The sequence below is a fragment of the Puma concolor genome, chromosome A2 (assembly GCF_028749965.1).
Source record: "Puma concolor isolate L17-30 chromosome A2, mPumCon1.1.hap2, whole genome shotgun sequence".
In the NCBI taxonomy this organism is placed as follows: domain Eukaryota; kingdom Metazoa; phylum Chordata; class Mammalia; order Carnivora; family Felidae; genus Puma; species Puma concolor.
The window spans coordinates 80,896,377-80,910,743 of record NC_141668.1 but is presented as its reverse complement, the minus strand read 5'-3'; positions in this window follow the sequence as shown (position 1 = coordinate 80,910,743).

Below are 14,367 nucleotides of genomic sequence, written 5' to 3'. Positions count from 1 at the left end.
TGGCGCAGTCGGTTAAGCGGCCGACTTCAGCCAGGTCACGATCTCGCGGTCCGGGAGTTCGAGCCCCGCGTCGGGCTCTGGGCTGATGGCTCAGAGCCTGGAGCCTGTTTCCGATTCTGTGTCTCCCTCTCTCTCTGCCCCTCCCCCGTTCATGCTCTGTCTCTCTCTGTCCCAAAAATAAAATAAATAAACGTTGAAAAAAAAAAATTAAAAAAAAAAAAAAAAAGAAATGTAGAGGAAATTGGGATTATGTGTATAGCAGAAGATTCAGAGAATTTTACAGCTGAAGGAGATCTTAGAGATTGTTAAGGTCCATGTTTTATTTCTTATATCAGGAAATCAAGAATGAGACCATTACTGTCTTGCCCGATTTCTTAAAAATAGGTTTAGTAATCTCTTACCAATCTTTATAATTACATTTCTAAAAATGCGGTGTAACTTAGCAAATTATCAAGCTAACAAAGTGGTAATATTAAAAAAGAGGTAATTAAAAAAGAGAGAGCTGGATAAAAAAAAAAAAAAAAAAAAACAACAGCAACAATGCATAGGACATCTGAGTGGCTCAGTGGGTTAGGCATTGGGTCTTGGCTCAGATCATGATCACACGGTTCGTGAGTCTGATCCTCACGTCAGGCTCTCTGCTGTCAGTGCAAAGCCCACTCCTGATTTTCTGTTTCTGTCTCTCTCTCTCTGCCCCTCTCCCTCCCTCTCTCTCTCTCAAAGATAAATGAACACTTACAAATACTTAAAGTAACAATGCCTAGCTGATATCAGTTTATATCATTATTTAATAATTGATCAATTTGTGTTACAAAACCACTCCAGTGGTTACTCCTTCTCAAACATTAACAAGTCCAGCTGTTCATAGAGCACCATGATTTTCTGAGCCAGATTATAGCACAAGTTTTCATATAAAAGTTGCATCAGTTTATAAAGTTTGCCAGCCAGACCTGATTGGCTTGAAATTAATGAATTTAGGGTTCGTATAACCTGTTGTTGTTAATTTTGTTTGTTCGGACCAGGACAAATTATGCCTGTAATTCTTCAGTCTTTCAAAATAGCTATATATAATGTTGATATATTTAAGTGTATATTCTTTTCTTGGCCTCAGTTTCTGTCATATAAAGGAGGAATCTTTTTTTTTTTTTTTTTTTTTATTTTTTTTTTTAAATTTTTTTTTTTTCAACGTTTATTTATTTTTGGGACAGAGAGAGACAGAGCATGAACGGGGGAGGGGCAGAGAGAGAGGGAGACACAGAATCGGAAACAGGCTCCAGGCTCTGAGCCATCAGCCCAGAGCCCGACGCGGGGCTCGAACTCACGGACCGCGAGATCGTGACCTGGCTGAAGTCGGACGCTTAACTGACTGCGCCACCCAGGCGCCTAAAGGAGGAATCTTATATTCTTTTGAGATCTTAATGTGAAATCTCATTGTGATTTTCTGGTAAGGAAACTGGCGAAAGTCATTGTAAAAAGACCATATGTTTCAGCATTGTGATAAACGTGTGTAAAGACAAGTTTTCTCAAAATTTTTATTCCAGAGAAATAAGGAGACGTGGAAGAGTAGGTTACAGTGTATGGTTATTCAGATCCACAATCCAGTGTTATTTCAAACTTATGCCTTTAAATTTTCTCTCCCTTTCCTCCCCCACTCTTTCTTGGCTTTTGTTGTGTAGTTGGTGGGTACGGCAAAAGGATTTGCTAAGACATTTATTAATATGGATATTATTTAACTCAAAGTAAGAATCTCTTGGAGTCTGAGATGGAAGAAAATGGATAGGTCAGTAAATGTGTGCTAAGTAAATCGGTTACCTTGAAAAGAGAAAGAGATAACTGGAATTTCTGTTGGTGCCTGGATAATTGTTGGGATGCAGAATGAGAAAATGGCATCACACTAGGAAAGTGATTAAGCACCCTTCGTTCTTGGCTTCTGCTCAAGGTGTAGCAGGACCAGTGTGCTAACCACCCTAAATACTTCTCAAAGAGTGGCCACTGCAAAAGGGAGGCTCTCAGTCTCTGATCATGGGTGGGCTCAATGGAAATCACGATGGAGGCCAAAGTCTGGTAGGAAGGTTCTATTTCTTTCTGGGCATATAGAGAACAGAATTAATTGATAAGAAGTGGTGAAGTATGGAAAATCAAATCATGTAAAAACTAAATGTTCTCTCCAATTTAAATAAAAATCATTTTGTTGAAGTAACTATTTTAGAAATTTCAAAAATGCATGAAAAAATATTAAAATAAATTAGGAGATGTTCTTTCCCTGTTTGAATGGAAGCTATATAAGGTCTTATCTAGAATAATCTCATTCATACTGTGGTGCCACTTATCTTACAAGACTGGGCTTTTTTGGGTTTGCATTAGAAAAGAAAAAAACCTGTTTTAAAGAGTAGGACTGCTTTTTCATTTTACCATGAGCCATAGCCAACTTCCAAAGTATTTATTTACATTCTTAAAAACATTGTATTGCACCTACTTGGAGGAAAATCACACTTTGATACTTGGTTTGAAATAGTTTCCTTTTCCATAACTTAAACACACACACATACACACTTTTTCACATTAAGAATAAAAAGAGCTGGAAAGAAGAGCCATGTATGACTGCTATATGCCCCCCCCCCCTTTATTCTTTTAGATTTCAAAATGTGGAACCAGAGGAGCCAAAAAAGGAAGTTTAGGACTCATTGAGTTAATTTCTTCATTTTATAGTGGAGGAAAGAAGTTATAGTCAGGTCATTGAAGCCAGAAAGGAACCAGTAGCTAGGTAGAAATCTTACCTCCAGACTTAAATCTTTCCTGGCACTTTCCTGCCTCTACTGACACATTTGAGAATAAAAGACACAGAGAATCACTGTCACAAGCTATATTGGGCACCTCATGGTGGCATCTGAACACAATAGGGCCAGCAATAAATAATAGCCAGGTTTAAACTCCAAATAATTCTCTAATTTGGAGAAAATATTCTTACATAATGTAATTTGAGAACACAAATGTAACAATAAAAATTTGCAATGGCCTGGTCACTACTTGATATTGTCACTCTTTACATTCAGAATGTTTTAATCTTAGGGGTCAACTTCTTAACTCCTAATTACTTGTGTTAATTTAAACAGACATTACAGATCAGTAACTTATTGACAAGAAATTCCAGAGAAAGAAAGAAGTTACAATTTGTTGCCAAATGTTGTCCAAAAGAAATGAGGGTAAAACTCCTAAAATCATGTGTTACTGTAAGAATGGGATTGGATTTAAATAAAAATGTAAGAGACACATCTATTAAAGAAGATAAAATACATCTGATGTCACTTAGTGTCACTTCTTGGAAAACATGACATGTTTACAATATTTCAACTATATTTTTTGAAAAAGAAGTTTTTACATTTTTAAGAAGAAAGCAAAGACTGTCAAGGGTAAGAAAATATAAAATTATAAAATTAGGAGAATACTAAAGAAAAGACCATATTGGTTGGATAATGCTCTGATTATGGAAATTAAGAAAATAAATAGGAAATGTTCTTTTAAAGTAACTTGTTTTTTATTAGACAGGAATTAATAATAGGATGAAATTTAAATAGAGTGAAGGACAGCATATGCACCGTTACGTTTTAGACTTGTCTTTTTCTTTTGTATCTTTTAGGAGTAGGCCTAGCTCATTGATGTTTTATGGTGTCAGTCCTGCTCAAGAAGGTAATGAATGTTGTAGGGGATAACAATTAGGTCAGTTCATAGTTAAAACAGAATAAGGACTTTTTCCATCTGTCAGCATTTAATAAAGCTACTAACAATTCAGGGCCCCGAAGTTGTTGACATGTTTCAACACTCTATATAGAAGAAAGAAAGTTGTGTTTTGAAAGTAGAAGCCTGAATCTAAAATAGCTAACAACAGAGGATGTCAGTGGCCTTGAGTTCTTTGCATCTCCTTAGGTCTACAACTATAGTATGTGTTAAAAGATGATAATATAAAGTATAAATCAATAATTATTAGTAAAAAAAATAGAATATATTCTATAGGAAACAGACAAGGTATTCAACTGTAAGTTTTAGTGAGAGTTATGATGGTGAATGTTTAACGACTGAGTTTTGGGGGGTGAAACATTCCTGATCATTGCCGATATCTATGGTGTAGACTCCCAACATTGCCAGCTGTAGAATATTAGCGCAGCACCTGTCACTGTGTTGGGAAGAGATGTGCACCACCCAATGAGCTCTCAAGAACAGAGGTATGTCTCCTCCAGCAGCCACTAATTTTAGCTCACGCTTCTTTACTTCCTATACCTGGAATATCTTACTGTTAGGTCTAGACACCAAAACCTAGTGCACGGATACGATTTCTGCACTATTTTGTGATTTGTATTTTGGTAGGATGAAATAATCAGTCTATAGCACCAGTTTTCACTACATTCGGTTACTAAGACAGCAAATTTGATAGATAATTGAGTTGCTAAGTGTCCTCTTGGCACTAAGAGGAAGTATTCATTTGCAAAATTTCTAATATCATGTATGTATTTGCTTGAGAAAATTTTATACCAAGCCTATATCTTGCATTGGTCAGGACAGTGGTAACCAGTAAGGAAGTGAAAAGCTCACTTCTGATGCAACTGGCTTCGTATGAATGCTCTCTTGATATATCTCTTCAATGTCCGTATTTCTCATAATGCACTTCACCCTTGAATCATCTGAGTTTTCACATCCAGAAACTCAGTGCCAAATGGGGGACCTGGTTTTAATAACACCATGAAGTCCTGTGGTGTGAATGTATTCTGGTTTCTCCTTGAGTGTAATTCTTTTGCCCATTATGTGTTTATATGGTTTCTAACTTTTTAATATGCTTTATCAAAAGACCTCTAAAATCATTGTGTATAATGAGCTAATAAGGAAAGGTATAAGTTAAAAACCTTGCATATAGTTGGACTTCAGCATTTGTTGATTTGGCATTCGCAAACTGACCGACGCGCTAAAAGTTACCTCTGATGCCCAATCCATACTTGATGCTTTCCCTGTCATTCACAACATGTGTAGAGTGTGAAATACTTGAGAGGAATTCCTGATGTACATGTTTCTACATGAGATTGAAAAAGGTGATAGTCTGACTTCTTTCTTCGGCTTTCCTACTGTAAACAGGTATCCTTTTCAGCGTCTAAGTGCCACATTTTCCACATTTTTTTGGTGTGCTTTTTCTTGGTGATTTTGCTGCTTAAAACGGTCAGCAAGAATAGTGGTGATGAGTTATCTCGTGTTCTAAGTGCAAGAAGTCTGCAATGTGCTTTATGGAGAAAACACATGTGGTAGGTAAGATTTGTTCATCATGAGTTCTAGTCCTATTGGCTATGACTTCAATGGTAATGAATCAATAATATGGTACCACTTGGACAAGTAAGAGGAAATTCACCAGACTGTGTGTGAGGGAGCTCTGAAAAGTGCTGAAGTAAAATCTGTAATAGGAGAGAAAGTGATGGGAAGTGGCTAAATCTGGATTCATAAGAGGGGGAGAGGTCAGTCTTGTTTTACTAAGGTCTTCAGCTGATGGATGAAACTGGTCCACATTACAGAGAGTAATCTTCTTTACTCAGAGTTCAGCTATTTAAGTTTTAATCTCATTTAAAAAACACATGCCTAAAAACCTACATAATAGTATTTGACCTAATATCTGGGCGCTGGGCATCATGGCTCATCCAACTTGACACATAAAATTAACCATTGAAAGAAAACCAGTTAAAAAAAAAAAAGGCATAGTAGACAGTATTGTTTTGAGGCCGAAAGCCAAAGAAATATGGTAACGTGACCCAGAGTCAGGAAAATGTGTTAGACCTTTCTTGGCTAGTATTTTACATAGCTAATAATTTATAAGAAATAAATATTGACTTAGGTGTCTGTAAACACAGATGCACAAACAAGGTTATGTATTCATGGGTTGACTAAAATAGGAGTCTAGCTCTTTATTTCCTGGGAGCAGTGGCTCGGAATTTGCTAAATCAGTGTTGTTGGTAATGGTCTAGAACCTAAGTACCAGGAACAACAAGAATCAACTGCATATGCAAATGATGCAAAAATCTGTCTCACCAGACCATACTCCTACAGTGATTCCCAGACCACACCTCTTCATGCCTAATGGTGTCTCTTCTTGGATGCTTAAAAGGAAAATTAAACCCCAGATATTGAATATTGAATTGTCTCTGCCACCACTACCATCCTTTTCCCTTCTCTCTAAAATACTGTCCTTCCTTTACATTCCCTCGTTGAGAGGGATCACCACCTAATCAACAAACCAAGTCAAAAACCAGGACATCCCCCTTTAATCTTTCTTCTCCCGTAATAAAACTCCCATGACTACTCGGTCAACACATTCTGGTTTTGTTTATTTGCTTATATTTTGGCCTTTTACTATCTCAATTCGCCTCATTGCTCTCTCACTGTCTCTGTGTTGGAGACTTACAGATGAGAACATTTGGTACACAGTTAGATGGAGCTGAATTTGATAATCAGAAGGAAATGAAATGGACTGCAATGTAGTAGATGGAAAATATTGGGTAAATTACTTATATCAGTGTCAGTTTCCTCATTTGAAAAGTGTGCATCGGGGCGCCTGGGTGGCGCAGTCGGTTAAGCGTCCGGCTTCAGCCAGGTCACGATCTCGCGGTCTGTGAGTTCGAGCCCCGCGTCAGGCTCTGGGCTGATGGTTCAGAGCCTGGAGCCTGTTTCCGATTCTATGTCTCCCTCTCTCTCTACCCCTCCCCCATTCATGCTCTGTCTCTCTCTGTCCCAAAAATAAATAAACGTTGAAAAAAAAATTAAAAAAAAAAAAAAAGTGTGCATGATGAAAGAACTTATGACCCAATATCATTTTGAGGATTACCAGTCGACAAATGGATATGTATGTACTTTGTATAACCGTGACTGACACTATCACCCAAAGAAGTGATTATTCTTATTTTTCTATAAGTCAGTCACCATTGAATGTTGGAAACATGACAATGAATGTTCCAGTGAATGGAAGCCACGACAGTGGCTTTTGTTCTTACAAAACTTATAACCTCTTTGTGGAAATTTTATTTAAAGGTGATAATTAGGGTTACCTTAGCTTTTGCCTTTTCTTTTGCTTAGGCTCCTCTGTTTTCAGGGGTAATCTTCCCATGTGAGGACATGGAAATTTGAACAAGAGTTGACATGAAAAGATAGGAAATGTCTTTATTTCATTTCTGCAACATCACACAGTAAGAATGGGTCCAGTTTATTTTTAGCAAAGTCAGTTATCAATGGGTTAGGTTTTTTTCCTCTACTGAAATGTACATTCTCCACGAGACTAAAACCATTCCATTTGTTTCTTATTTTCATCAACACACTGTAACTATCCTGAGGAACTTTGTCTTTAATTATTGTGCTTTGTACCCGGGACAGACTGCAAGGACCAGGACAAAGCAAAGCAGGGAAGAATGTCTTTGAAATCAAATTTCAATCACATTATTGTTTGAATCTTGAGATGAAAGCTGCGGACAAATGAGAGCTAATGTGGGGCCTGGAAACAGTGGGAATGGGTGTTGTACAGATGTTTAAAAGTTACTGAGAGTTATAAAAGTGACTGAGGACTACTGAGGATGCCAAGAATCTATGCCTGTTATCTCTATGTGAATGCCTCTAAAGCAGCATTATCCAGACATATGGAACAGGTTTTTTTATCTCCCCAGAAAGAAATTAAAATCTACAGAAAGGAAGAAGGAGCAGACAGAATTTACTTAGTATGTGGCTCCTGTGAACCATATTACCCAGAGAATGACACTGAGGGAACCCCATGCAAAAGTGGTTTTTGTAACCAACCAACCCAACCATGTGTTTAAAGCATTTTAAGTTTCCCCAAAGTTGAACTCTCTGAAATGCAACTGAGGTTGCTTTAGTTGGTCCAAAGAGGTTTACTCTAATGTCGAACAAACTTCTTAGAATCAAATCAAAAAAAAATTTAAAGGGCTCCACCGTCCACGAAAGGGTTCAGAATCCGCTGTGAATCCCCAATTAGTAGAGTTTATTATTAGGCTTTAACTTTTTTATCCCACTCAGTGCTTTGGAGGAAGATTCTGGCTTTCTTAAGTAGGTTCAAGGGTAAGAAAGCTTTTTCTCACTCATCGTCTTTTGTTTCTAAGCCGAACACACACAGATTTTATTTTTTCACGTGATGCTCAGAAAGATGCGCCATCTAACAAACATCTATTTTAACATGTAACAAACATCAATTTATCAAAAAGGGAAAGATGAGTGCAAAACAAAGAAGAAAAGCAGGAAGTAGCACTTCACAAAAAGAAAAATGCAAGGTGTTCAGTACTCGTTTTTGATCTCCAAAAGACTGGAATCATACCTGTATTTTAGTCGCAAATGTTTCCTCCCTTCCATATATTTACCCTTGATTATTGCCTGCAAAATACTCATTGTTAGCAAACGTCATTTTCAGCCGCAGGAGGCAAATTAGACATTTGGAGAAGTCGAAAAGCAAAGCTTGGGTAGAAAGCCCGTGAATTCAAATTTCAGACTTTGGTTTTCATCGTGAGATTAAAGATGTGCACTAATAAGAGCTAGTGTGCCGACAGCGTGAATGGAGTGTTTTACAGACGTTCAAAAGTTATTGAGAATCCTAAGTGGAAATAGCCAGAAACTGAGGCTATGACTTGCATAGAATAGAAGACTACTCTTTTGTTAACCCTATTTCTTACAAATAAATTAGATTTGTAGTTTGAATTTTGCAGATAGGAGATAAAGACAATTTTTGAATTTTCACACCAACTATTGTTTTGATGTCCCTTCTCTCAAAAAGGAAGATAAGCCCTCTCAGAGAGAGGGAAAAAGTAAAAATATTACTTCAAAGAAGTCTGGAGTTACTTCTACCTTCAAAAGGGATAACATATATACCTTCGTGGGTATTTACGCGAACTGACACCTATACCCTTTCCTTATGCTTACAGAAACTGGAAGGGGAAGAACAAAAGCAAACACGGGAATTTAAGAGCCTTTCCTAATTCTTTCTGTGCTCTAAAAACAAAGCAGTCATCTTTTATATCAATCCAAAAGCTGAAGCTGAAGAATGGAATATATAAACAGCCCTATGTGAAAATATGATGCTAAATGTGTTTTCAACAGCACCTGAAGGTGAAATTTCCTGAGAAATGGAAAATCAGAGAGATAAGATGAGAAAGTTTAAAAATAGGACTGAGGCACAGAGAGAGAGGCTAGAGTCAGCAAAGGATGGTGGGAACAGAGTTTCCAAGGCACACAGTGGTCAACCGACTTGTGAGAACACCCAAAATCTTAGGAAAGTGATACATCCAAGAATGTTTTGGTGGTTTCTGTAAGGAATTAAGGAAAAAAAGAGTTATGTTCCAAATTTGAATTAGTATAAAAATCAAAGAAAAGAACGGTCACGGGAGATGAAATGTAAGCGAGATATTCTTAATCTACAAGAAAACAAGTGGAGGACTTGACATTAGTCAAAGTTTGTATTCGCTGCAAAAATCAGACTTGGGCTAGCAGATTAAAAGGAAGGCTGGCTCATTACATGGGCTTACCAGAGGCCCATGGGTATGAAGATCAAAGGAAATTTTTGGTACAGAACTGATCCTAAGAAGGAATTACACAGAATAAAACTTGGAAGATCAAGGAGAAGAGAAATTTGTGAGTAGAACAGGGTATAATTACTGAGGCTTAGACTGTCTTTGACACTAAGTTTGGTAGAAAACTCTGGGGATAAGAAGTGAAAGAAAAAACGAGATGGATCACAAACACATGCATGCGTGTATACACGCACACATGCACATACACAATTAGACCTGTAGGGCATAGGCAGTGTTGCCTTAGAATCTTCGAACCCAATGCAGTGTAAAAGAGGTAGAGAGTATTGTCTCAGTCAACGTGTGCGTGTGTTGGAGTTCATTGAAAACTGTATCATAAAATGGCCATCTGGTTGAGGACTTGGCCTGAGAAAGGATAGTGATGTCTTGATCATTTAGTGACACTAATCTAAGTCCAGTTGGAGAACTAACAGAAGGCATCTTGTTTGGGGGAGGCGGGCACTTCAGGCCATGAAGCAGCAACAGGAACAGGAGGTGAAGGAAAGTAAACCTCATAGGGAAGCTGAGAGATCTGTGTTTCAGAGCACTTATAACCCTTTGATTCATCTGGGGGACAGCTGAGGTGGATGGACTTCTGGAAATTTGCAGGTGGGGGCTTAACTGGCTAACAGCATTTGTTGCTGCTAGCATAATTATATTTCCCTCCCATTCTGGTATGGATTGAGTCAAAGAAGTAACCTAATGTTGAATTTGCCTCGGTGTTTATTACTCTGAAACGAACTTACTCTGACTTTCGGCTTTTCATTTGATATAATCCATCAACAGCGGACTTACTGCTATTATTAATAGCTGGCACTCACCAGCTAGGAGTCGCAGTCTGGACTCACCATTGTCCACTATTGTGTGACTTGGCTGGGACGGATCACACAAACAAACAGTGTCATATGTAGAACACCTGCAGAATATACACGCACATTATTTGCTTCTTTTGTTTGAAATGTAGAGTATTATTAGCAGATAAGATTTTTTCACATTTATACAAAAAGTACAATGTTCACCCTCAGGGAAAAAAAAATGTAGAGACTATTCTACCCTTATTGGGTGTTACATGGGGAAGAGATAACCCAATGTATCTCTTCCCCAACGTTACATGGGGAAGAGATAACCCATTGACCTGATTTTGTCAATGAAAAAGCTTTTGACACACTTCTTACCCAATGTTTACTTTAATGTTGAGATAATATGGTAATGGGACAGTTTTGAGATATGAGAAGTCTGTTGATTTAATTAAAGTTAGGGGTAATTCATAATTCTCTGGCTGTGTATTCTCGGGGAAGTAATGTTAATGGGACAATTACCTTGTATTACCTCTTTTTGAGGTAGTAATAATAAATTTTCAATCATGGGAATTTTGTGACAAGTGAGGTAATAAGTGATCAGCACTCTGTATAAATTACAAAGTTACACAATTACTTGTTTTCAGTAGAAACTGAACTAATCCTGGTAAAGCCCTTGAGAATTGCCGCCTTACTGACATTTATCCACAATTTCTATCAGTGACCTGTAAAAGAGTTATTCAGCCATTTATTTTTTTATTTTTCATTTCTTATAATTTTTTTAAATTTATTTATTTTGAGAGAAAGAGAGAACAAGCAGGGGAGAGGCGGAGACAGGGAGAGAGAATCTCAAGCAGGCTCTGCACCATCAGCACAGAGCCTGATGTGGGGCTTGAACTCATGAACTGTGAGATCAGGACCTGGGCCGAGATCAAGAGTCAGATGCTTAACCGACTGTGCCACCCAGGCACCCCAGTCATTTTTTTTTTTTTTTTAATTTGAGAATGATGCAACTTCGTTTGGGTTATAAATAGGGTAATACTATGGAGTATTCATGAAGTTATGAACAGAAAGAAGAAAAAATGTTTCTTTGGACAAAGATTTTATATATATAGTCATTAAACACAAAAATGATAAACTCTAGATATCATTTATGTTATATATCTGAAATTGGTAAACATTCTGAAAAGGGCCAGAGAGTAAATATTTCAAGCTTTGTGGGCCATATGTTTTCTGTTGAAACTACTCAGTCTTGCCATTTTACTGAAAAAGTAAGCACTAAGACTGCCTGATGAGTGTGGCAGTTTTGTAATAAAACTTAATTTACAAAAATGCATAATTTGCCAATCTCTGACATATAGTAAAAAAAACAAAAACAAAAACAAAACCCCAAAACAATGATAAAATTCTGGATAATTTTCTGACAGCATTAGACCAATATAAGACAATGACATACAAAAGACTTTGATGGGCTGTCATAATGAGGATTTCTATTAGAAATTAAGTGCTTATAGAGGTACCTGGGTGGCTCAGTTGATTGGGAGTCCGGCTTTGGCTCAGGTCATGATCTCGCAGTTCATGAGTTCGAGCCCCACATCGGGCTCTGTGCTGACAGCTCAGAGCCTGGAACCTGCTTCTGATTCTGTGTCTCCCTCTCTCTCTGCCCCTACCTCACTTGTGCTCTCTCTTTCAAAAATAAATAAACATTAAAAAAATTTAAAAAAAGAAATTAAGTGCTTATTTATCTATTAAACCAACATTTAATGAACAGTGGTTAGTGGCAGGTTTTGCTATTACCTAGATACAAGACTTGGGGGACCGAGGCTTCTGAGCACCAAACATGGGTTGTATGATAACTGGCTGTTACACTTCAATACTGTTATAATGGAGAAGAAAGTTTTTAAAGACCCAATTAGACTGATCAAAGGATTGGCAAGGTTTCTATAAAGATACACTTAAATAATTAGGGCTCACAATCTGGAAGGAATAACTAAGAGGTCACGTGTCTGAATATAATAGAAATAACTTCATAGATGCTAATAGGTTTCATGTGGTTATTTACATGGTAATGATTGCCTGGGGAGTCACTTTTATTGAATGTTTTTGTGCATGCTACTTTAACAAAAAGACAACAATATAGCAGGAGAAGAAACAAAAGTTCTAAAAAAAGAAGAACTCAGATACTCAGCAATTAACATTTTCTTTATGTGTTGTCGTTCAGATATATTCCATACATAAATGTTTGCATTGTTATCATAGCTGAGATGTAATACTGTTTTCATTTAATATCATAGGTGTATTTTCATGTCATCAGTCGTCATGATTCAGTTCCATTTTGGTGTTGGTTTCTGATGCCCTTGAGTTTCATTCTGTAGCATATATTACCATTTGGTGTCATCTTAATATACTTTATGTTCTGCAGAATTTTCTTTCCTGGGTTCTGGATATTTACCTCACCTCTCTATTGCACTTTCCCTTGACTAGTCTACAGATAGTCAACATTTCCTGGCAATAAACTATCATTAGCCCTCCTCAAAGCTATTATGCTTCCTTTACTCATCATCTTTTCAAATGGTGTTATAAACCGAACTCTCAAGGCAAGATCCTGAGGGTTATTTAATATTTCTTCTTCTACTTCTCCTCTGATCCCCTAAATGATGAATCATTAAACTCTGTCACTTTTACCTCCTCAGAACCAATGTCTTCGTTGAGCCAATAGTTTTGCTCACTGTGATGGTTGTAAAAAACCTCCTCCCTATCTTCAATCCATCTTCCTCCCTGCTGTAGAACTTGTCATTCTAAATAGAGATCTGATTCTGTTCTTGGTTAAAACCCCTCAGTGACTCTCAGCCTCTTCTAAACACAAGTAAGAGAACCCTCCCTTGCTGGCTGATGAAAAGTGAGACTTCTCTGGTTCACGAAATTGGAAGGGTGACAAGATCCCTTGCTCAAATGATGTCAAATGGTGTCTAATCTCTCTTGCTGTTTTCGTATCTCCGTCGATGCTCTCACTCTCTTTTTTGCTCTGCCTAGCTCTCTTTCTCTTCTACCTCCTTTGCCTCTAAGTCAAGTAGTCAGTATTTAAAAAGTTAGATATGTGTCTGAGCATCATAAAACAAAAGTTCTTCCAAGAAAGCAAGAAACAGTTAACATTAGGCAAAGAAGTTTAATGGTCGATACATTGCTCGTGCCGAGCTCACAGATTTGTCTGGACTGACCTAAATTCCGCTTGAGATTCAGTTATATTATTAGAGACTCAAATGGTTTTTTATCACTTTGAGTTAGGATTTGTGTGAATTAATGCATACACAGTAAAACCTCGGTTTGTGAGTAATTTGTGCTGTGAGTGTTCTGCAAAAGAAGCCAGCATTTCTTTTTTTAAAAAAAAAAATTATTAGGATTATTTATTTTAGCAAACATCTCATAAATTTTAACTTGATAAAGGAGCGATGTCTTGCAACACGAGTAGTATGTGAGGCTGAATATCACATGATCACAACTGAACCAAAGGTTCTCGAATCTCAGTTTGATATATGAGTGCTTTGGATTACAAGCATGTTTCCGGAACAAATTATATTCACAAACCAAGGTTTTATGTAAGTTATTTCACCATTTGATTTATTCTAGTTTACTTTTGTTTCTGATTTTTGGTGAGCAAGCTCACTATGCACCACTACTTTCTCCAATCATATCTTATTAAGTGAGAATCTAAATAATGCATGGAAGCACTCTGGGCATCGAAAATGTATAGCCTGATAAAAAATTCAGTAATTTGAAAATTGCCTATGTATACATATACACATATACATACAGCAAACTTTTTATTTCATATGTTCTGAACTAGGTATTGGGATTCAGTTGATTTCTAAGTTCAGATTCTTGAAACAGTATACTTTGTGGTGCTAATTATTGAGTATTGCCAATACATGGATAAGAAGGAGGAAAATAACAGTTTTTAATTCAAAAGTACAGTTCCAACATGT